At 36.3% G+C, this 22143-nt stretch overlaps 1 long non-coding RNA gene across 1 annotated transcript in view; it reads left to right on the plus strand.

The window, feature by feature from the left end:
• The first annotated feature begins 340 nt into the window (after positions 1-340).
• LOC143303356 (uncharacterized) overlaps positions 341-22143 on the plus strand; it is a 46117-nt gene continuing 24314 nt past the window's right edge. Inside the window, exon 1 of the long non-coding RNA XR_013059547.1 lies at positions 341-381. This is a non-coding gene — a long non-coding RNA (uncharacterized LOC143303356). The remainder of the gene's footprint in view (positions 382-22143) is intronic.

The following is a 22143-nucleotide window of genomic DNA, read 5'->3' on the forward strand; positions in this document are numbered from 1 at the left end:
GAAAGCGACTCCAATAACTTCTTGAGTAGCTCATCTTTTGCCCGACATAATTATGTAGAGCTACATAGAATGGAGAGCTAGTGCGCCAATCCTTGTATCGTGCGAACTTTTAAAAGTTTGACACCCTTACTTCAGAGATTAAGATAAAGATCCTTTATAATTTGACTTTTCCTATTCGATCGCTGTTAATAATGTCCTTGATATTATACGTAGGTCAGTCAATAAATAACTTACTTCTTCCTTTAATTTCTAAAAAAGACTATTGGCTTCTGTACATTAACACTGGGTAGCACAGCGGTGCCTGGCGAAAGCCTGCGCGTGACGTCATCGGTAGTTGCAAGATGGCCATCGGTATTCGTGCACGTGCTTGACGTTTCCATGGTAAATATAGTTTATATAATTATTTGTAAGTGATTCAGCCTAAACAAAGGACAAACGTTAACACATTTTGTTATACGTTACCTGATGTGTGTGAGACCCAACAAAGACATTTAATTGTTACTAGATGATTGCATAGATGCAATATTGTTATTGGTAGTAGTACGTGCTAACTTAATCTATCTGATATTATACGTTAGATACGAAGCATTAAATAACAAATGCGTTCAAGTTTGAGATACGTGTTGTTGTATGATCCTTGTGGACAAATTCTATTGCCCAAAGTTCAGTAGCAATAATGGGGAAACTTATCTTACAATCCACGCTTATCACCATGTTATTTTCATGTTTGCTTGAATGAAGCAACACGTTTTTTTTTATTTATTTAATTTGTACTTTACAATTTATCCAGCTGGACATTTGGTAAATTTTTTTAACTTTATTACTAAATAACACGTGGATGACTACCTCCAGCAGGATATCATCTTTGAGTTTGTCTATTTTATTTCTTCAGTGAGGTTAATGGCATGTTTCCTTTTTAGTCTTCTTTTTATATGAGTTTTGTTTGCTTCAGCAGCCAGCTGGTTTGGATGTGTTGTCATTCTTTCCTTGTATTTTTCTGCGTATCTGCCGATTTCTTTTTTGATCATTGGTATTTTTAGATCTTTGCGTATATCCTTGTTTCTAACATACCATGGAATGTTGTCTCTTGTTTTGAGTATCTTCGGTTGTAATGACTCTAATTTATTTATGTGACTCATTGCTGCTGTCCCCCATAGTGGTATTCTGTATGCACAAATTGGTTTTATTATCGTTTTGTAAATATTTAGTTTATTTTCCATGCTGAGTTTATAGTTTCGACTAGTTAGCCAATACATCCATCTTGTTTTTACCTGTATTTTGTCTATAAGTGATTTAGTATATTGCTTCCATATAAGTTGTGTGTCTAAGTGGAGTCTTAGGTATTTAACGTACTTTGTTTGTGTTAAGTGCGTGCCCATTAGATATTTGATAGTTTCTGTTTTCATAGTGTAAATATGGTTGCATTTATTGAGGTTTGCTTTTATTTGTTTACCTTGCAGTCACTTTTATATTTGTGTGATATGTTCTTGTAGTAATGTGACTGGTGTTTATGGATTAGTGTGCCTGAGTAGTACAGCTGTGTCGTCCGCGAATGTCAGTATTTTGCTGTTGGTAATTGTTGGTATGTTGGCCGTGTATAGTATGTATAGTATTGGTCCTAAGATGCTTCCTTGCGGGACCCCTGCCTTGATGTCTTTAACTTCAGAGTATGTGTCCTTAATTTTTACTACGAAGGTTCTGCTGCTTAAGTAAGATTTTAATAAATGGTGTATCTGCTCCGGGTATTGTTTTCTGATTGATTGAAGTAAGCTTTCGTGGTTTATTTTGTCAAATGCTTTCTCGATGTCCATAAAGAGGGCTGTGCAGTATTGTTTGTTTTCTAATGCTAGTATTATTTCATTTGTGAGTCTATGCATTTGCTCTATCGTGGAGTGTTTGTTTCTGAATCCAAATTGGTGATCTGGTAATAATTTTTCCTTCTCTATTATTGGTTTTAAGCGGGCGTAAATTATTTTTTCTAGTATTTTTGAAAACACAGGAAGTAATGATATTGGCCTGTAAGATGTAATTTGATGTGGTCTGGTCTTTGCTTGGCTTAGGTAACATTATGATCTGTGCTAGTTTTCATAAATTAGGGAAGTATTGAATTCTTAAAATTGCATTGGATATTATTGTCATTAATCGTATTGCTTTTGGGGGAAGGTTTTTTAAGATTTTATTATCGATTAGGTTAATTTCTGGTGCTTTATTGTTTTTTGTTTTCTTGATTATGATTCTAATTTCTTGTGCTGCTGTATTAGGTATGGAGTAGTGCTTGTCAGTTGAGGTACTAGTATTTTATGCATCTATGTCTGAATGACATTTGGAGTTAATGTTGTTAACATTATATGGAGTAAATGTGTTACAAAGGTGGTTGGAAAATTCTTCAGCTCGCTCTTTGTTGCTTCTGGCACATGTGATGTCTGTTTTTCTGATTGCTGGGATCAGTTTTATTGGCTTCTTTATTTTGTTTGTGGCTTTCCATAGAGAGTAGTTGGCATTTTCATTCGCAAAGAGTGTTTCTATGTATTTTGGGAATTCGTTATTATTATGATCTTTTATTTTACTCTTTATTTCCTTTGCGAGTTTGTTTAGATGTTTTCTGTTTTCATGTGTTCTATGTTTTTGCCATTTTGCTTTCGCTTTCCTTTTTTATCTGATCTTGTCAAGGATGTCTGTTGGAATTATTTTTGTTTGCCTGTTGTTTGGTTCATAATTAGTAGTTGCCCATACTGCTTTTTCTATAATTTCTGTCAGTGTTGTTACTGCCTGTTTGATGTGTTCAGGTGTTTAGTGAAATATTGTAGTTGATTTTGCCCTCGATTAGTTCTTTAAATGTTTATCATTTGGTGGTTTTATTGCAAAGCGACTTTGATTTGCTATAAAGTATTGGTTTGGTTGTGTATTCTATTATTACCGGTGTATGGTTGGAGCTAAGCTGAAGACTGAGCGTTGTCTTTAATGTGTTCGCGTTTAGTCCTTTTATAACTGCAAAATAAAGCAAGTCAGGTATTTTGTTTAGATCTGTTGGCCAGTATATTGGCCTACCTGTGGATAATATGCAGAGATTACTAGTTCTAATATATCTTGCTAGTGTTCTACCTCAAGGTGTGTTAATTCTTAAGCCCCATAACGTGTGCTTTGCATTGAAGTCTTCTGCTGTGATATATTTGTCACCTAAGGATTAAAAATACTGTTCCCATTTTTATAATGTCATTTTGTGTTGCGGTGGTGCATATACTGCTGACATCTGGAAGTAATTGCTGTTAGTTTGTATTGTAACGGTAGTTGCTTGAACGTGTTCCTGACCAATTTGACTATGTAAGTGGTGTTTGATATCGTTTCTTATTATCACTGCTACCTTTTTGTGTGCTTTTCCTAAGGGTGTCTGGTATCATAGATGGTGTAATATTGTATTTTCATATAGCTTTTTGGTGTAAAATGTGTTTCTGAAACAAGTAATATATCAATATTATTGTTATACAGAAATGTTTTAGTTTTAAGGGCCCGTTGTTGTTTAGACCATTGGAGTTCCAAGCTGCCATTTTCAGTGTGTCCATTTTTATCTTTTACTTAACATGTTTGTAAGTAGTTGTAGCATGACTGTAATTTGTTGTGTTTGTTGTCTGAGTACTGCATTTTGCTCACTTATCATTTTTGTTAGCATTTCAGTGTTTTTGATGGATTGCTTGAGCAGTTCCTTGATTTCTGTAGCATTGTTATTGTTGTTTTGGTTGTTTAAGGGTAGAGTTTTGTTAGTTACATCCTCTATCAGTGAACTGAAAGAATTTTGGAGTGGGATGTCTTGTAACCACTGTTGCTTTTCTGTATCTGAAATTTTCATAGCACTTGTGCCTGGTATTATTTTATGCTTTTTGTGAGCTGTTGCTACCTTCCAGTTTTCATCATTTCCTTTTGCAATGTTTCCACTTCTTTTATAGCTGAACTTTCCTGTTCTCTGTTGACTGGTTTAATAAAGTTTTTCTCGTTATGTTATTTCTATCGCATATTTTTATTGCTTTCATTATTTTTATATTTCATCTTCTTACTACATGTTTGCTTTTCATAGTATTCACAACTTTTGATTATTTAAATTGCATAAATATGAAGGTAAGTTAGGGACAAAAATGTAAGGCATTGTACTATTTTGTCAATTTATATTTAATATATAACATAAATAAAGTTTATTCTATATACATATATCGTTTTACACTGTTATTGTTTGTGGTCCAGTTGATTAGACTAAAATATTGATATTTAACATAATTTATCAATACAAACTTATCTCAGAAAATGTAAATATTTAAGAAAGTTGGTGAAAGAAAATCAGAGAACATATCTTTAAAACAGGGAAGGTACAAAAGATTTAGTAGCTTTGTTTAATTTTCAGTACTTTGTTGCATCTGTTATTATTTATCCGCCTTGGTAAAGATTTATATAACTTCTTAATCGTTTCTTGGATCTATTGGTGCCATTCATGTTCAATGCATTGTTTTATCTCGTCGATAGTTAGAAATTGTCGGTCGTTGGCATATACCGCAAGATATCCCCAAATATTTTCGATAATGTTGAGAGCCAGAGATCTTGCTGAGTAATTTAGAATTTGAACTTCTTTATTTGCGAAAAATGTTTTTGCTACTTTGGTCGTGTGAACGGAGGTATTGTCATGTTGAAATATGAAATTATTTCCAGCAATTCTTTACCCTCTTAACCCCTTGCCCTATAACCACGAGCGAGACTCGTGGTAAAGAATTTGTGCCATAAACGGAACCTACGAGTCTGACTCGTGGTAATTTACAAATTGCTAGTGATTCATTATCCACTTTGAAATAATAAATTGTTTTTGTTAACTGATCAATTGATCATGATTACGCCTTAGACGTCTTAAAACACTATTTGTCCTCAAACGTTGTTTATTATTTCACAATTCCTTTTGTAGCCCCTAAATATACATGTCATAAGTATACATTTTGCGTCAGTTCGGGCACACGGCTGAACAGATGAATGGGACGGCGCGCGACCGAACTTCTTGCTTACTATGGCCAAGGGGTTAATTAAGTTTGAATTTTTTTGACAACGCCCTAATAATTGAGTATTATAGAATATGATGAGCATACTTAACATAGTTGTGCAAAAGGACTGGATTGCACTAAGAGGAACGCTGAGCAGCCGCTGTGCCTTTGAGTACTACTATCGGCACTTCAGCATCTGTGGAGCTATTTTGCTTTCTAATATGATGAAGAAATATGTGATGCAACTTTTCTTGAGCGTTTCTTCAAGATAAAAGTCTGCTTTATCGTGTGGTATGATTTCACTTAACGCTAGACTCTTATGTTCTAAGATAAATTGAAAAATATCTGAACATTGGTGCAAAATCGGTATTCTTCCACTTTTAATCATAGTTTAAACATACATTCATAACGTATCGAAAACCGATAGCAGTGTATTCAGGAAAGTGTACAGAATCTTCCGACGTAAACAGAAATTGAACAACTGTTACAGCTATGCCACAAAATTTGTTTAAAGCTGAAAACTATGAATGGTTTTCAAAATCTCCAGAAACTAGATTTGCTAGAGAAAAACGATCTGTAGATTTAAAATTAGCGCAAAAAACATTATGAAAACACTTAATAGCAATGGGAACATCGAGAAAAGTTGAAATTTGTTGGACAGTGTTATATTATACCTATACATGGCTAACAAATTGATTCTCCCATCTCAAGTGTCTTACATTTGCACCCATCACTCTTTAAAGAATTTTCTGATCGGCATATTCTGTATAAAGAATATCATCATTTAAAGAATAATGTCACCTAAAATCTCTCTCTCTCTCTCTCTTCATAATATTATTTATTAATATTTCTCTCTCTTTACTTTAAACTACCAGTATGATTACATATGAAATATGCCATGTAAACTTACTGTATTGAATTAACGATATCTTTGTATTCAAATCTATTTTTCCTAAAAACTAGGACAGTAATTGAAAAATTATAATTATAAAATTATACTTATATTTTTTATTTATAGGTTTTGCAAGCCTATATTATTTTTTATTTATTAGTTTTGCAAGCAATCTATGTTTTACCATGTTTTACCGGACACCCTATGTAAGAATTATTCAATAAAATAATAAAATAACTTCCAGAAATAAAATAACATATACATGTCATTGAATCACGATAAATAATTATTAACTGAGAATATCGGTAATAGCTGAATAAATTTCTTATAAATTTCTTAATTTTGATGACTAACAATTACATTGTCATAGAAAACTATGATCACCGAGCTATTTATCATTTCACCAAAAATTGTTTATACATATAACACAATCTTACCCTATATGCAATTGGTAATTATTTAGTGGTTAGGCCTCCTCGCAGATTTCGATTCCCTTAAAATTTTAAAAACGTTGCAATTGATCAGAATCGCGAAGAGAAAATTTAAGATTGCGTTTTACGACTTTCTTTATCTGGGCCTGTTATGAAAATTTAAACACAGTTTGAAAATTTATGTCAGGTGTATACATATATGCTGAAAATTTTATCGAAATCGATTGTTCGATAAGTGGCGAAAATCTGTGATTTTTACCACTTTTAACCATTTGTAGCTTATAGCAACGTTAATCGATTTCGATGAAATTTTTAATGTATATATAACTGGCATAAATCTTCAAAATGTGTTGTTTAAATTTCCATTACACATCCAGATGAAAAAATAGATCTTTGAAATAGTTGATGAGAGATTTGATAAAAAGTGCTTTTTTTTGACTGATATTGTTCTTAGCAATTGCGACCAATTGCGACTTGAAAAATTTTTTTTATACGTCATCTAGTAAACTATTTCTTCTAATTTCTTAAAAAAAAGCTCAAATTGTTTGGTTCAATTTTAAAAAAGCTACCCTTAGGTGTCCGAATATCAATAGGAATAACTGTATCTTGGAAATTAAAGCAGGGCGGCTATTATTTGCACTGGAAAAAGTTGTTCAAAATGATTACATTGACAATGTATTTCAAGGGCATCGAAATCAGCGAGAAGACAGAACTTCTAAACGATTAACATGTAATTTTGTTTACTAGAAAAGATAAGTGCATATTGCAAATAATTTAAACAAAATTGCATCAAGCAGATGAAATCGCACGAAAAGTTGTTTACCGCATTTACATAACATTGGAACAGAAATAGGGATCGGAATTATTGAGCGAAGGCAGTCATTGATGTTGGGATAGAGAAATTTCCTGAGCGTACGATACGCAAACGAAAATAATCGACACGGTTGAAATCATTGGTGATTATCGTTTCCAACCGAGATACAGCTGCGTTTCTATGGAGCGGCAATCAGGAAGATTAAACAGTGAAACGAGAACTGTCGGCTTCACCGAAATGCAAATTTGGTCACATCAAATTAAACTGACCACCACGAAGGCGCCAGTCGTGCACTCTCGCAGTGGAAATGTCAATCGAAATGCTCGAAACATGTTTTCAGAGACAATTAAACGTTGAAAGGATGAACTATGACATCGAGAATTATTTGCCATTTTGTATTGTATATTGTATATACATACACAGATATGTTATATATACACTACGGATCATAAATATTGTGATATCTGTTAATTTTACATAAAATGTGATAATCGACTGACATTACCAGAAAAATGGTTAATCGGACAGAATTAAAAACAGAGTAAGAAGCGTAAACATTGCCTCTATAATTTCCTGCTTTTTAAAGCTAATCAGTATACGATAAAAAGATTTGTACGATCATTTTGAGACCACAGTTATGAGGTCCTGTAATCAATTTTTCATACAAATTCTTTCCAGTTGCTCTAATTCACGAAATTTTACTTCTGTATATAAAAATCCAGAAGCAAATTGCAAATAACATAGAAATAAATCATAGATTGGGGTTAGGTTGGCCGTAGAGCACCATGGAATGCAATGCATGGAATCCATTTAAAATATAATGCAAAAAGGAGAAGTATACTTCCTTTATTTTAATCTTAAATATTCGGTATTTCCATACATTTTTGGAACTTGAAATAAATGAAATAAATAAAATGAGTAAATACACAAATCAGATAATAATTTTCCCACGATTCTCAGGTTTACCTCACTTTTCATAAATATTCTAATATTTAGGAACAGTGTAAGTATCTAAGTAATAAAAGCAAAACGGCACAAAATAAATAAAGTTTATAGATTTGTATGAAATACGTTTAATGTGCGAGCGCGTCTTTAGGAAGAGTTACAGCAGCACGCTTTGTATTACTGAAGTATGGTTGAACATTGAACAGGGATCACATTGTCAGAGACACGTTCCCACGTGTCTGTTACTACAATTAAACGTGCGCAACCGCCTATTTATTTAGTCCCTCCGAAAACCACAACACAGGATCACGCAAAATCAAAAGAAATTTTAAATCGACCACTGCCTCAGATTAACGACATTACGACGCTGAAAGCAGTGAAAGACAAATTTAATACGTACTTTTTGCAAAACAAGAATATTCGGAAGAGAATTTTCGAAAGATTCAACTCAAGAGTATACCGATGGACAAAAATGTTGATTCATCTGTTACGGCGAATTCGTCTGACACGTTAGACGAAACGTGCGATTACGGCACTCGTTAAAAGTAAATCTAATTTGTGCTCGTATTATCATTAGCGTGAGCAATATAGAAACGTCAGAGCGTTCAAATCTAACACTCGATTTGATCGCGGAGAAAACGACACGCTTGCTATGCAAGGAGATAATAAATCACAATTAGACCAACCGTGTGTATAAACAAATTGAGACTTCTTAAAGCATTTCCAAGAATAAGAAGCCGCAAAAGAAAAGGACCTGTACGCAGAAAAGAAAGAACAGTGCGCAATGCAACCGATGTGATCTTCATAGACGTTCGGATTCGAATAGCTGCCCTGCGCTTCGACGAACTTGTCACAAATGCAAGAAAATCGGATATTGGGATCGAGTGTGTAAATCGAATAGCGTTCAACGATTGGAGAAAGATGTTCGCGACGCGGTGTTTTTAGGATCGATAAGTGGAGATGCGTCAGCTGGAAAATGCGATTTTTTAATTAACTTGGGAATATTGGATTTTGCCGAAAATGCATATTCTTCTATGGATATTTTATAGATATTTTACAGATATAGATTGACGTAGAGTTATTTACGGGGCAAATGGTAAGAAACTATTAGTTGATGTTTCCCCAACCTTAATTTTGCGAGAAATTCTGTCGTTGGTAAATTCAAAGTTTGTCTCTTGCAAAATCTACTCGAAAAACCCGAAATGCGAAAATTGAAGTTAGAAAAGGAGGTAAATAATCTTTGAACAGTTGATTCTGCAAGTGCGAAAATAATTCGCGAGTTTGATCAAGGTCTTAGTGGTCTTGATCAATTCAAAGAAGAACTAAATCTATTTAAGAGAGAGTATTGAATCTTTTTCTTAATCCACTCCGCATGCCAGTAAAGTAGCCATATATACCGTTATTTCCGAAACTAAAAGAAGAACTAGATGTTATTAAATAGGTTTGGGAGTTTGATATTTAATTGATCCACACAGATTCAGTTTTTACGTTCTGTATTTCACCTTCCCTTTGAAACTTTGGGAAAATCCCTTAACACTGTAATCTAGATTTTACCATAGCCGTAATTAAGCAATTGTCGTCATTCATGTTGTTAAATATAGGTTTGGGGTTGATATTTAATAGATTCACACAGATTGAATTTTACTTTCTATATTTCACCACCTCGTACAACCGTCTGAACACACCGGATACACTTAGATAATTAACACGTGGTCGACGCCTAAGCAAAGAAGCGTCGTTAGGAGTTGTACCAACTTATCTTGTAGGAACTAGTGATCATACCAACTTAATATTTCTCAACACTAGATAAGTTTATTAGGCAGAGGGTGATAAAACTGGCAAGTTGTCCGGCGGATGATGTAACCCGATGGCAGTCGTAAAAAGAACACCGACGAAATTCATTCCTGCGATTACACAAAGCTTAATAGTAACGCGATTCACCCGTTACCTAAGGTAGATGACATTAACACTAAACCTATCAACACATCGTGTATACCTATTCATACCATGTGCGGTCAAAATGACCGTTGACTAAAGAAGTAATAGTTTTTATGATTTAACTTAGATAATGGTTAATCTATAACTAAATATATGTCGGGTTTACGTTAGAATTAGGGTTAGGGGCGTGAAACGAATCTTCGTTTGGGTTACACGTTGTCGTTATGCAATAGAGAAGACATTGACTAGTGCAAATACGATTATTATAGAACCGGACAAGTAACCGCGGTAGTTAGGTACTCGAGAAACTTAATGACAATGATCCTAGGTTCAATAACGAATCCGCGGTCGACGGGATGATAGATGAACGTACTCACAAAATCTAAGTCGGACGCGTAATATTCACTGATCGTAAAGAGTTACTCCTTTCATCAATGAGATCGCGAGCGAGAATGCCTTTCCCGTCCCGATGATGCCACAGAGGAAAACTATAATGGGGTGTGTCTAAGGATACGAGATCATCGGATTCGTAGAGAAAAGCCTTCGTTCAGAAAGTAAGGGAAATTGACGTTGCTGCTAATTGGTCAATCTCCATATCGGTGGTTAGAAAAAAATGCTAGCCGCCCTCGAGGGAAAGTTGCTAGTGGGAGACGCCGCTCGTTGAAAAATATGTCTCCCCTATCTTCCCGTAGTTGGGACAAAGACTGTTTGTCTGTTTGAAGGACTTTAGTTAACTAAACCTTAAGATTTATAACGGGCCCTCGGGCTAGCCGAACATGTACTGCGGAGACGCATCGACATCTGGCAATCATCTTATTCGAAGAATAGGGTCTGCGTGTGGCGAGCCAGGGGACAGAAACCGTTGGAATGTTTACTGTCGCGTGTCGCCACGAATATTTCTTTTAAGGAGAGCTATAGAATTACTCCATACCTTTGTTAGGCAAAGCGTTCATCCCGTGACCGCGGCTACGTTCGGCGACTGACTGTCGCCTCGAGCCCAAGCTCATTATCACAACTCTCGAACAATTACAATCGGATTGAATAACTACAATTGTTCAATTACAGCTATAGTAGACTCTAGGTTACAATGTTGCGGGATTATCCAAAATTCCAAAGGCTCCGGTGTTCTTTCATCTCCGACATATATATAAAATAATTAATTTTCATAAAATTTTGTCCAAATTTATTTTTGTTTAATTTCAATTATAGACTTAAATAGAATTTTTTTACATTTTTATTTATATAGAGATATATCTTATTCAACTTCGCTGCATTTTTTACAAATTATCTTATTATCAAACGTACATTTGCCGCATAAATATTTCCCGAGTCTTAAACAAATTTTCATAATATTGTAACCTTTACAATTTTTTACTTGACAAGATTTTTGCAGTAATAAATCTGAACTTGTTGATAGTTTTATTGCATGGTTTTTTCCCGTGATTCTTTATATAAAAGTAATGTATGCACCAGGTTTATAACAATTTTGTGAATTCTCTGTAAATTGGCCCCGTACTGTAGATACTATTGCAAATTTATTGGCTCGTAAACGTTGGCTTCTTTCGCTCTTCTTATCAAATCGTATAAACCTCATAATTTCAGCAAAGTCATTCCTGCTCATTGTTTTTGAAAAAAATGCAGGTCTCCAAATTTTATTCCACAAATATGAGGCATCTAAATTTTTTGCCTGATATGCATCGCGGGCATATAGCAGAGCAATGAATGCATCTAGTTTTGTTGCATCTTTTATAGTTCCCTGTTAGTCCCAAATACTCTAAATGCTTCTTCTTCCGTACATTTTATTATATGATCCCTTATACGGTGATCAATGAGGAAGTAAAATGTGTATTATGTATGTATGATGTCCTGGCAGGTTTGGAACTTGCATCTATTTCTTTCCAAACTGTCCCATCGGGCGCAGTTTCGATACATTGTTTCTTTAAATCAGTCTCACTCTCTGCTGTCAACAATTTCTTTCTTTTTTGCTCTGGACGTGAACGCTTATTTATAAATAATATTCAACTCTGTTTAGGTTGTAAATAGCTTTTTATGTGTTTCCATGCCGTTTTCAGTTGCTGAAGTTTCTTGTTCATCGCACACTGAACAATCTTCTATGTCTATAATTTTATTTTTAATTTTTTTTTAAAAGTCTTGATATTTCTCACGGAACTTTCCAACGGTTTCGCGACACAAAGCGCTATACCTTCAAAGCGTAAGGCCGACATGCCTAATGTACCATTGATATCCCTACGGTTCTTTCGCCGAATATTCGGAAGAATGCATACGCGGCAACTGTCGCGGACATCTAATAAACGCGTGCGTAGTAGGGATATCGAAGGGCAACAAAGAAAAGAATCCGTTTGGTTTCGAACAATAGATTCTGCCTCGAGCTGCAAAGTACGAAAGGTTTAGCGTCATAGCGAAGCAAACACAATTCGAGATACGTGATTATTAACTCTTGATTGTTAATCGTTGATCGTTAATTGTTGATTGTTGATTGTTAATAGTTTAATAAACTTTTTTTGTTGAACATCGAGAGTAGTTATTGTTGGCACCTTCACCAACAACCACCTCATAAATATTTGTCACAGAATACTATGTACGGAATATAAAATTATTGTCAAATTTGATATGCTGTACTTTTCCTTTTATAACAATTTTACACAAAACGCTCTGATATGCTTTCTGTCTCAGTTTTAGAGATAACAAGTTTAGATGTCGACTGATTGACTAACAAACTGAGATGTATTCTAGTCGAAAGGACAATAACAAGTAAGAATATGGTCTGTGACTGCGATGTTTACACGAAAATATTGATGAGTATTGGCTGTTCTCCACCGGCGGTTATTCGAGGGTGGAGTTGGGAAAGTTTCTCCCGTGTTTTATTGCAATGAGCAATAACCCTAAGAAACTTGTCGATTTTTAAAATGTTTGCAACAATGGGCTGAAAACAATGCTAAATTTTATGGTGATTCCTTAGGATTATTATAGACCTGAGTTATGTTTTATGAGAAGATTACGGATGTAACAGCTGTTATTATTTGTTATTATTGATTTTGTTTGTCATTTGACCTTGAGATATCCTTTCTTTGTATTGATTGCATTTATTTTAAGAATAACGAAAATATTTTGTCGGGCTGTCAAATTGGTAGCTCGCGGTAGGCAAGGCAGAATACAAATTTTTCTTAGAAAATAAAAGAGCAAATTAAAAGTAAATACCGAAAAATATATTGTGTACATGTTTTAGGAAAGGTCAAAAATTATGAAGCGATATGATAACGTTTAAATATGGTTAAATTTTTAGGTTAAATAAGTTCGAGAGCGGTCAATTTGACCGGCGCTAGTAGGTTTAGTGTTAAAAGAGGCGAAAATATTTTCTAGATTGGATGCAAATGCGGGGCACCACCACATTAAGCTGGATAAGAAAAGTCAACTTTTAAGTATGTTCGTAACTTTCCTTTGCAGGTACATGTTTACCGTTTGGCAGAAGCTGCCTATCACATTATTTTTCAAAAATGTGTTCAGGTTTGTCTTCAACCATATCGAATGTAGACAACAAGACCTTAAAAATCGTTTTCGCACGTTTGCAAAAAGGAGTCATTCTAAACAAAAATAAATTTTCGCTTGTGAAATCGATCGAATGTTCGAACATTATCGATATTCTGCCGGAGCGCGTGTCACGCAGGAGACACAAGAAATCACGAAAATGATAGATCGTCGGTGATCTCTTTGCGTCGCAATATGATTGATAATAATTTTCCGGCCTGGATTCTCCGTTGTTTGGTTTACTCGAGGTGGGGTCGTTCCTTGGTTGCCGAATGGGAAATTTCGAGAGTAGCACATCTCGGCTGTGTGTCCGATTCGTGAGCACTTGGAACAATTTAATTTCATTCGGTCACTTGATGGTTGGCTAAAAGTTTGTGGCTGTAGATTGGTAGTACTTCGTTTAAATACGTGCGTAGTGTTATTAGATTGATTTTTTGGGCGGTGGGAGACACGATTTGCTTCTCGTAACCATTGTTCTTTATCGGCTGCTAATTGTTGGGCGAGGTTCAGGTTTTTCGGATCGCTAGCTAATAACACCTGTCCTATTTCGTATCGTAAATTGAGCAAATATGTCTTTACTGCTTCGCGTTCTTCAATATCCAAAGCTACGCGTCGTTCAGTCGGCTCGCGGTTTTCGTGTTGAACTGCATAATTTAATTCATTGAGCTGTCGTCGAAATCTGGAGTTGAAAGATTGTACGCTTTCTGTTGTTCCTTGTTTTAAATTTTTCAATTTGTTCCTGCAGTAGTTGGTACTAATTGCTAGTGGTTGGTACTAATACGTATTGTCTTAGACATGAATATGTCTTCAAACGAGTTAATCTTTATACTTAATTCTTATATTCCTTTTCGCGTTATCGGTCATCTTTTCAATAAGTATAAGATCTAATAGGAAGTCTCTAGCACTTGCCTTTGCACTTGGCTCTTGCTTTGGGGAGTGATAAAATCTTCAACACCTACGTTGTCTCGACCCCGTAGTGTCTCAATAGTACGTATGGCCTCTCCTGCTTGGAGGCCTTGTTGTTTGCCGCAGTCGTTTCTTTGTTTAATCGTGACGTGATTAATTCGTGGTCTTTGTAAAGCGTCTGGTCCGTCGATTCCGTCGTCTGTCACGTTCTCGGCACCGGTTTTTAAGTGGGTGCTGATCTGTGGCTGGTCGGTTTCAGTGTCGTATTTCACTCCTATAGTTTTTGCAAGGTTACGTATGAGGTGGATAGGAGGATGATAGTTGTTAGATGATAGTACTAATGCTCGTGTAGAGGCCGATATAGGTTCTGCTGCGGGTGTAGATGTCGCTGCTGGGGTACTTTGTATTTTCTTCTTATTTAGATATCGTGGAAGAAAAATCGGACTACGAGCGCCAGGACTTGAATCTGGGTCCCGAACATTCGTAACCTAAGGCGCTAACCACTGCGCTGCCGTTGTCCGGTGTTAGCTGGTGTCGAGTGGTGGTAATTGTGCTGTCGTATGCCGCCACACGTATTTCCTTGGCCCGGTTTTTATCACTAGTTTCCGTAAATTCTTTTATTTCGTTAATGTTTTGCTCAATATTGCTTCTAAAGTTTCTAAATTCGTGAGCTAGACTTTGAAGTTGTTCGAAAATAGTAGCAATTAGTTCGTTTTGCTTTGCCGTACTCTTGTCAGTTGGATTCATGTTGATAGATACGATACTTTCAGCAGAAGAAGAGTTACTATCTTCAGAACGTATTTCGGGTCTACTGATTCGATAATGTTTGAAAGCCAGCTTACCGGGATTCTTTGTGGATCCTTCTTTTGATCAAGGAGGTGGCCGTGGTCCTTCGCTGTAGAATCCGTAGAGTTCCCGTTGAAGTTTCCTCTTGATGCGTTGAATGGATCCTGGCAAGGATCGCTAATTTTGTCACGTAGGAGACACAAGAAATTACGAAAATGATAGATCGCTGGTGATCTTGTGATATCAACCACATCTTAATCTACACCAGAGATAAGGCACACCTTATCGTCATAGCCTACACCGAGGCTGTGACACACTTTAATCCACATCAGAGGTAAAACATCGACCCCCGAGCTTCGGACTCTTTTGTACACGTCACCACCCTATCCTCATAGCCTACACCGAGGCTATGACACTCTTTAGTCTACATCATAGATAAGACATCGACCTCCTACCTTCGGACACTTTTGCACATCATAACCTACACCGAGCCCCTCAACATCCCCAAACCAAAACTATATAAGCCGAGACTTCAGCCAGCTCGAGCAGTTCTTGTTCAGCCTTTGTCTGATTTAGTATTATTCTACCTCTGTAAAACCATTGTATTTATAATAAAGTTTGATAAAAGAAAGTTAATAATTGGGTTGCGGCTCAACCTTCTTTTTTTTATAATCTAAGTCTCAAGTTTACGTGACAATCTCCTCGCGTCGCAGTTCGAACGTTTCACAAGTAAGATGAAGAAATTGAACTTTGTATATGGTAATAGAATTTATTATGCAAATCCAACAGAGTGACGGTTCAAAATCTTACAATAGAATGATGTCGAGCGTATATTTTCCGGTACTATTTGGTTATTGTTTCGCTGGCTGTGGCATGGATGTTTAGCCTATCCTATTACTGTTTCTGAGCGTGTGACTTTCTTGAGCGTATCAGCAAATACATCGGCAACTACATCGGCAAATAGAATACCGAATAAATCGTAAATCCTCAAACAGCTTATTTCTTCCCTAACAGATAACGTTCGTTTCGTGTGGCCTGAAGTTCAAAAACGAGTGTTCGAAGAGATACAGAATTGTGTAAAAAGAACATTAACTCTAGCACATTTTGACTTTTCCAGAAATATTATAATTTAAGCAGATGCATCGAGTTATATTGTAGGCAAAGCTCTGCTGCAAGAAGACGAAAACAAAAGTCGGAAGGTTGTGATGTATGCTTCAAAAACGTTGATCTCGCGCGAGGGAAAATACAGCCAAATTGAAAAAGAAACTCTGACTTCCATTTGCTATCGAGCGTTTTAAAGAATATATGAGTACTTTAACCGTTTGAGTCCTAAGCAACGCGATCGCGCTGTTTAGATTTTGTGTCGAAAAGTTTCAGTACATTTGAACGCTACGGGCGATTAATGATATTTTGTATTTCATTGTTATCTTTTCAATAATTTTTGTTGAACAAAACTTGAAATATTTATAAACTAATAGTACGCATATAAAATAATATAAATGTATTTCATAAAGTAACAAATATGATGAGCCGAAAATATTGTGCGGTTTGTTTCTCTTCGCAATCGATTGCGACAAGCGCTATCGCGCTGTTCGGGATTTTTCGACCCTGTTTTTTCAGTGACACCTGGGACTCAAACGGTTAACGTTACATTGTAAACCGTCAGCCATCGTTCATACCCAAATCGCGTAGATTACGCATACGTTTAATACGGTGCTGTTATAAAGTGACCTATATTCTGAGGCAACAGTTAGTTCTCGTGGACTCTTTGCCCAGTATAAAACTCTCTAAACTCTAGGCCAAAGTGAGAATAATGCCGATAGTTGGCGTAAGAAAAAGAGTTTGTTAAGTAGAATCAACAGCGAGCAAGAAGCTGTACATTGTACACAAGGTGTATCGTGTAGATGCTTTCTCAGCAGAAAGCGTTCGTACCGAAACTTCATACTAATGTTCTGTCATTGCGAAAGAAGGTCTTTTGAATGTTCTCTATGGAGTCTTTTAGGTAGATTAACTGTGTACACATACTTGGCCGAGTTATTGGGATGATTCGCTAGTCTGGATTTATATCTTCTTCTTGGGCTATTTCTTCGGCTATTGTTGGCATTTCTAAGTCCTTTATAAGCTCGTTATTGCGTACGTATCGCGGTGCGTTACTTATATTTGTTAGGATTATGGATCATAGTGCTTCGAACTTAGCAATGTGATCTTTTGCAGCCATAAACAACTTGTTTTCTATATTTAGTTTAGGGTATGAAGGGATTGCAAGGGCTTGTTGCTATTACACAATAATTCTGTGATATGTCTTTACTTCGATAGCGGATAACATATTTTCTTCCGGGCATACACGATCGTAATTTCTTACTAATTATCGCCTCGCAGTTTTTCGCTTTCTTCAAGATTCGAAGGCACTCCTTTTTTTATTTAATTGACTAACTCCCATTCTGGCTCAGCTAATTAGGTATTTGTTTATCACTCTTATCACACTTCTTTCTTAGTACGTTTCAAAATCAGAGTGCTGCTTGGCGGGAAATTTGCAGATGTACACTCGGTGACGCCGTGGGATTTCTTCCGGGCTCGAGCCACTTGACGTAGTTTGCTCTGGTCAGCGGACCAGTAGGGTCCTTAGGGTCATCGACAAGTAGGGTCTTTAGAAACTCGGAATTTATGACTCTTGCAAACACTATCGAGGCTAGTAACAAAACTTGATCGGAAAAATGCATACACGCAAAAGTAATGAAAGCGACAGATAAAAAATAGCTCCCTCGAAAATAGCTTTGCTGGCGCCTGTGTCATAAATTGTACCGATCATTGGTACACAAAAGATATTTGCTTGTGCATTTCCTTGGTCATCACAGGTATTTCCCAAAGAGTCAGTATAAATTTTTTCTTTTGATAGTTTGATCTGCAGGTTGATCTATAAAGCAATGTTCACTAGATTTGATATTCCAGAAGTCTCGAAAACCGACAGCAGTAAGCAATTTTTAACCGATCTTGGTCGGTTTGCGAGTGATTTAGACTTTGAACAAGTTTATCAACAACGTAGCAAGTTTCCAAGATTCTCGTAGAGCAATGGCGTTGCCAAAGCAGCGGCGGAGATTGCTAAAAGCATCATAAAAAATGCGAAGGTATTAGGGTAGGACTTTTATCTTCCATAAAAACGCCACTAGAACTCTTATTCGTCTGCACAGTTAATAATTCGAGAAGAAGTCGGTCTCATATTCCTATTTTTCCGAAAAACTCGGGCTCTTTCGTAGAACACGATAAAGTAGCTCTCAAAGAAAATATGAGAAAAGAGGTGCAGGGGAAATTGTACGATAAGCGACACCGTTTGAAGAAGCTACCCGAATCGAGTAAAGACGACAAAGACTGAGTGGTAGACATGAGATTGTATGGCGAAGATGTATATCAGGATAATAATCCTAATCCGTATATAACCAGAACGGAAGAAAGTAACACAGTTCGACGAAATGGATGACTCGTTGTTCTTGCTGCTTACCAACACGATCTGGAGCAATGTGATTGTGCACGAATAATTCGTAATCTTATGCAAACCAGCGCACCGTGCAAAATGGAAAGCAATGTAAATCGTCTGCAGTCAGGCATCTCCAGACATTGCGAATCAGCGATCAGCGGAAGCTGAGCCAACTCCACCGAGTATAAACAATGCATCGATCGTAACCGACAACCGAGCTAAGAACAGCGAAACCCATCGCGAGTGCAGCGATGATGTTGCAGGTGATAAGCTCAATGGCGAAGAAAAATTTACTTCTTTTGTATAATCGTACAACTCCTATTTATATACCTTCAAATAAACGAAAGAAACTGCGCTCTGGCTGATTAGCCTATGGCTGAATCACGATCATATAAGCAGGTCTCGATATTCATATACCGAAGCTTAGGGAAAACCATTAAAAAATTGAGTCGTGGCTAGTTGTGAAAAATCAACATGGAAGATAAAGATGTCTCAGACAGAGACACTCTACTCTGTCTATATCGCAAGAACGCGAAATTTGTTGTCTTCCAGGTTGATTTTTTACAATTAGTCACGACCCAATTTCTGGACGGCTTTTCCTAGCGAGTATTGAGACCTGTTTATACAGGGTGGTTGGTAACTGGTGGTACAAGCGGAAAGGGGGTGATTCTACGCGAAAAAAGAACCCGAAAATATAGAATAAAAAATTTTTTTTTTTAATTTTTTTTTAATTTTTTCATCGAGACAACGTTCTACAGTGAAATCCGTTATAACGTACCGCACGCGTACCGAGCGAAAATTCAAAGTCAATTTTCTTGAAAACAAAGCCTCAAACGAAAAATTGTTATTCTATATTTTCGATTTCTTTTTTCGTATAGAATCACCCCCTTTCCGCTTGTACCACCAGTTACCAACCACCCTGTATAATCGCCAGCTGAACACTGGACACGAGTCGCTTCGTTAGAGACGCATCCCTATGTGCCTGTGGCTGCAGTTAAATATGCGTAACTGCCTATTTACTTATTCCCCTTCGAAAATCACAACAAGCTTGTATAGCAACTGAGCGACAATGCGACAACACTGTGTGGCAGAGAGGGGACGATTTGTTGTTGTTCTGGCTTCAATTATGTTTGTTATTTTATTATGGTAGATGAATCACTGGCAAATAACAACGAGGCATACCAAAAGCAATTTTAATAACGAATCTCTAAAGATTATAAAAACAAACCTCTCAAAATATGGAAAAAAGTGGGGAAACAGTGTAATTGTACGGACGACATAATGTTTATTTTATTTCCATATTGTTACATAATTAAATTAGCAACATGAGTATTAACGTTTTGAAAATACTTAAAGTATTTTAAACGCGTTTGTACGGAAAAATTAATGTTCAAAATCATAAAAAAAGGAAGAAAATTATACTAAATGGCACCGATGGCCGCTAATCGGGACGAAAATGGATATGATTCTTCGAGACAGCAGACGTGAGATATAAAATATTAGCTTCGGGAAATGCATTTCAAAGATACGTCTCTATATGACGTTCTTTTTCGAGAAAATTAACCTTTAAAATTTGACAAATTTGACGCTTAAACTTAATTAAGTACCGACGAAAATCATCGCTAGGAGATTATTCAACGTGCAAAAATAACTCAAAGCATCAAAAACGTAAAATAAAATTTGTCCGTTTAAGGCCTTGTGGTGGATGATTTAAACGTGTTGTTTTATATAATAACGAGACTAGTTGATATTTGATATTGTCAAATATATTTAAAATTATTCTAAGTATAGAATACCGAATTAATTGTCGTTCGCTCAATGTCACTCGATATACTCGCTATAAGAATGCTCGATACTCGTATACTAGGTAATGCTTACGTTCCTTCGATGCTAACTAGCGTTGGCAACGCCAAAAATATTTATTATATGTATTCACGGATCTTACTCAGCAAGCTCCGTTCCTGGAAAATTTACAGATTAACTCTGTAAATGGTTTGATGAACCAGATCTCGCGAAAGTCTATAAACACCTTTGACCAGAAATGAATCGGTAGTCTAAATCTTGACCGTGATCTGCGACGTCTCGAACTCGATCGCCGACGGCGACGAATATCGAGGGTCAGAGCGTTAATTTGTACCTCTAATCGGCACAGCCTCATTTTCAAGAAAATAAAGTTTAGACATGCTTAAATTTATTCTTCACGCACGTTTTTGTAGTGGCACATGAGTCAATGGAAGATTCGAATCCGAAGAGACTCGTATTGTTGTGCCTTGGAGTGCCAACGTTGTTACATTTGAACTTTTTGTAATACCACCGGTCGATAAAAATAGACGAACGTGCTCTCTAGGACAATCATTATAGCGTGTCATATAGTCGAATAGCGAGCGTAGAGTTGAACAGTAGCATACACCATCTCTGTACTTGTATTTAAAGAGATTTTAATTTACCACTGACTGTTACAATTTTCTCATTCGTCTCTTTAATCCTTTCGCTTCGAGCGCCGCTTACAGGCGGCATCCACGAGATGACCTGTGGGTACGAGCACCGCATATAGGCGGTGACCACGCGATGACTCCTGGGTCCGGCACCCTATATATCCGGCATCCAAATGATGCATATACAAGTGCTATCTGTAGTCAATAATATATTTTTTCGTTATCAACAGAACATTTTCTGTTGACATATTGGATTGACATATTGACATATTGGATTAATTACTTTTTAAAGTTACTTATTATTGAAACAACATTAAAACGTTTCACGCAATATATTTTAAACATTCAAATGATCGTATAGTGTTTCATGCTAAAAAATCTAGTAAATCCATTGACAGTGAAACGATATTTTCTTACAAGAATTATTATTATTTAAGACTTAGGAAAACGTATATATAGCAACCACGCACACTGTGCGTATCTCTGGCGTGCGTTTCCGTTCAATGACAGTATTTCGGAGGACTGGGCTGCCGAAGCGAAAGGGTTAATAAACCAACACGTATAATAGCCCACCTCATTTTCAAATTTATTTTCCTCGAAAAGAAAATATCTTATGAAATGTTAAAGTGATTCTCACTTCTAGGGAGGAACCAGCCATTGAGTATTGCTGAAATGCTCTAAATCAATTTGAAGGGCCTCTCAGCCGCACAGCCTTTTCTAGGAACATGCCATGCACAGATGGTGCAACGGGGAGTACATTTTTTTTTATTATTATTTAAATTTTACAATTTGTCCAATAGGACATTTGGTAAAATATTATAGCTTAGTGGTATAATAATATAACATGTGGATGGTTACCCCTAGCGGGGTTCCATCTTCCAAGTTGTTTACTTTATTTCTTTTCTGAGGTTTGCGGGATGCTTCTTCTTCAGTCTTCTTTCTATTATGATTTTATTCGTTTCAGCA

The sequence above is a fragment of the Bombus vancouverensis genome, chromosome 11 (assembly GCF_051014615.1).
Source record: "Bombus vancouverensis nearcticus chromosome 11, iyBomVanc1_principal, whole genome shotgun sequence".
NCBI lineage: Eukaryota > Metazoa > Arthropoda > Insecta > Hymenoptera > Apidae > Bombus > Bombus vancouverensis.